The 3,863-nt window shown below is 44.0% G+C and overlaps 1 long non-coding RNA gene across 1 annotated transcript; it reads left to right on the top strand.

The window, feature by feature from the left end:
- The first annotated feature begins 3,360 nt into the window (after positions 1-3,360).
- Positions 3,361-3,577, top strand: LOC111693637. The gene is made up of 2 exons (XR_002763453.1): positions 3,361-3,416; positions 3,499-3,577. It is a non-coding gene; the product is annotated as an uncharacterized LOC111693637 (long non-coding RNA).
- Positions 3,578-3,863: the final 286 nt, after the last annotated feature.

Here is a 3,863-nt window from a genome sequence, read left to right as displayed (position 1 = left end):
CTACAGATGACGCATGACTTGAAACCACCCACAACATTGACAGAAGTTCTTGGCTTAACGCCACCACCGATGGACAAATTAACGACAAGTGCTTCTCTCAATAAAACTCAGGCGCTGAGAAAATACACCGACGTTTCAGGTATGAGACCACCACCTCCTCAGCGGCCAAGTCCAAAAGAAACCAAAACGATTCCGCTACCACCGGATACAAATATGATTCCACCAACTTCGAGTACTGTTAAAAATTATAATACAAAGGTAAATATTTAAGTAATGATAAATTACACGTAAGTGTATGTTAAAAATTAACGATATGTATTTATATAAATGATTTTATGTTTAGGCTCCGATGAATATTCCAATTATAACAGTCAAGCCAACGCGCACTCAAGAGATATCGTCCGTTCATCCGAACTTTGCTATGTCAGGCTCTATTCAAATAGCCACAGCAGTTGCAAAATCTCAAATACCCGTTATTCAAGATATGGAATCCAAAATTCCCATTGTACATGGAACAGTTGATCTGCCAAGAATAATGAATGTACCACCATTCTTGAAATCCGAAACAACAAGGAAATCCAGCTACGTTAGCGTTTATTCAGTTCGACCATTTGAAACAAGGAGAAGGTAAACATTTTTATTCTCAATATGATTTTTGTTTTTTGAACATCAGCATTCTGAATCTACAATATTTTTCAGAATTCCATTGAAAACTTATTCAAATAAGGTCGTGACAAATTCTGGACCCACGAAGATAAAAGAAAACGCAACCAATACGGTGACCATCGCAATGGCGCCATCGAAAATTTTGAGAAAGCCAAACAATAAGCCACCAGATTTTACAACGTATCTAGAACCAAGTGCAGACATTTATTTGCCGCATTCCACTGTCGAGCCCACTGAAACATTAAATAGCCATAGATTCAGTAATAATCACAACACTTCAACGTCTACGATCGCTGTAACTAGCTCTCCATCGTCGAGTACAACGTCTAACGTTCAAACTAATGACATGGTAAAATCAGAAGAGAAAGCCCCGACAATTTTATTGGCTGCGAAACCTAAATCGTCAATAAGAAAAAGCTTGGTGACAACTACTCACGACGTCGTTATGGCCCCAAAAGACGAAGACACATTAATTGGAACGGAAGAGGTAAGATGTGAATGTACAAACGTTCTTAGCTGTAAATTAATTGATGAACGAATTGATTTGTTACCCAAATTTTCACTACTTCGCAGGTGACTCACGTCGAAGTGACGACGATAACTCGAACGAGAACTGCGATAGTCAGTTCGAAAGTCAACACGAGAACTTTGCTACTCACTCACACTTTAACGTCGACGAGCGTGGAAACTGTCACAGAAACATATTTGCGTCCAACGAGCGTCGTATCGAAAACCATTACTTCTACGGTTCTTCATTCCGTAATCGATCACGTTCCAAATTATGAACGCGACCACGACCACGAGTCCATTTTCGTGGTGATGAGCGATCAGAATCCTCCTCCGCTCGGAGGGGACGAGGTAACGAAATTCAAGAGCGATAACATTTTTCAAACGAAGAGAAACAAAAAACAACTGATGTAAAAAAAATAAATTACAGGTTGAAGCTGAGTACGGTGAGGAGGAAATTTCCAGAGACGAGCAAGATACCATGGGAACGGAAATTCACCGCGTTCTGGCTGGTGGCGTCTTAGGAATCCCATCGGTATCGATACGACCGCCCAACATTCAATGCGCTACAGAATGTCGAAGCTCGAAATTCGAGATCTGCGCCGAATTCGAGGGTGAAATGCGTTGCGTTTGCAGACCCGGCTTCGGTCGGATGTTCCCCGATCGACCTTGTAAACGTAAGTCAATCGCAGTCGAGCTCGAGTCGATTCTCTCGAGTGAATATTCGATTTTTTAATCGTCTCAATTTTCGTCCAGCTACGTACACGTTTACCCTGACCATCGCTCTGGACAAAGTCGGCAAAGATGGATCGTTGTACGACGCGAGAGTCAACGACACCACGTCTCTGAGCTCCAAACGATTTACCGGAATGGTGAAGGAGGCTCTGGACCGCACCATGATGCAGAGCGACTTGCGCGACATTTACAGAAGCCTCAGTATTTCCCGAGTACTGACCAACCCAATGAGAGTTTCGTTCAACGTGCAATTCAGTTCCAACACGAACGAGTCTACGCTGGTCGACGTCATCCGTAAATATTTAATCATCAATAAATATAGTTTGGGTGGTACCGATGTCATAGCTGCCAAAGACTTGTCGATGGTAAATATTTGCAGTGTACTGTCTCGGTTTTATTTTGTATTGCAAATTAAATTATTGAAATCTGTTCATCTGGACAGATCGAAGCGATCGATTTTGACGAATGTCAAGCACCCAATGGACTGCATCACGATTGTTCTCAAAATTCGGCCTGCTTCAATCTGAAAGGAACGTATCAATGCTCGTGCAAAGAAGGCTTCGCCGATTTGTCGGAAAATTCCGCCTTCCCCGGCAGAATATGTTCTCAAGCTCCACTCGGCTGTACTGCCTGTAACAACAAGGGAATGTGCGTGAAAAATAATTACGGCCACGAGGTCTGCGAATGCTTCGCCTGGTACAGTGGCCAAAAATGCCAAATCAATTTGAAAGGTACTTGGACGAAATGATTATTACGCAGCGCACCTAATCGAATTAGTAACGTTGATATATTTTAAATCGATTATATAGTTCTCCTGATAGTTCTCATCACTACGGGCGTGACCCTATTGAGCTTCTTGGCGATATGCGTGGGTGTCACGTGCGTCAGAAATTCGAATCCTTCGTCGACCGACAGACGAGCGATAATCAAGAACGCGGGTGGAGGTTGCGACACCAACAGCGAGGGAAGCGTGACCGAACTAGCGATTCCGCATCACTTGCCGCACATTTTGCCGCCACCTCCGCAGATGTTGGCTCCCGCTCCTCCGGTGCAGATGCAACCGAATAAAAGAATGGCCGGAGAGGTTTACAGAACTTCGAGAAGATCGATATCGATAGCTCCACCAGGTACAAAATATCATGGTTAGAATTGCGCTTTGATTAATTTTTCGACGGACCGAGTCCAAGATATTTTTAATCTAGTAATGTTTTTGTTCGACAGGATTGAGGAATACCCCGTGTGCAACCAAAAATCAACGAAATAAACCCTTTCCAGTGATCATTCCACGCGCCAAGTATCGCTCGGTTATGCAACCCATGGCAACGGCGGCCAACTACAAATTCATGAGTACTTTTTCGGCGGAGGAAAAAAAGTTAATGGATCATCTTGAAAGTAGCATCAGTCAAAAGCCCAATCCGCCTAAAGATACTCGAAAGGACTTTGATGCCATAGCAAAGTCATACGATAACTTTCCATCGAGCGGAGCATTGATCAGTGCTGGCTTTCAGGTAGGCATCGACACGTTGATGAATTTCAATGGTATAAATCGTGAAAAGGGAGTTGACTTTGTTTTTTGTGTGAAAATTGCAGGTATCGGCCACCGTTAGCCGACCTATGGACGCAGACTCCACAGCGACGAGGTCGTGCGACGAAATGACCGAACCATCGGCAAAAAATACTCACAGGCTGGATTTGGAATCGACGATCAAACCGTCGACGAAGCAAATGCTGCAGTTCGACAATATCGAGAGCGGCTCGACTTTGGCGAGATCTTGCGGAGAAACGACGGTCCAACCGTCGACGAAATTGGCCGATCACAAGTGCTGCAATAAAGACGGTCGAGACAGTGCGAGCGAAGGTCACACGATGGCGGAGAGAGACGTTGGCAGCACACTGAGGCTCCCAGTACAACATTTACCATTATACAATCAAGATCGGGTAATTTTTTCTCTCCT

This window comes from Trichogramma pretiosum, unplaced genomic scaffold, assembly GCF_000599845.2.
Source record: "Trichogramma pretiosum strain Unisexual culture from Peru unplaced genomic scaffold, Tpre_2.0 scaffold25, whole genome shotgun sequence".
Classification (NCBI taxonomy): Eukaryota; Metazoa; Arthropoda; class Insecta; order Hymenoptera; family Trichogrammatidae; genus Trichogramma; species Trichogramma pretiosum.
The sequence above is the reverse complement of the archived record's forward strand: the minus strand, read 5'-3'. Positions and strand labels throughout refer to the sequence as shown.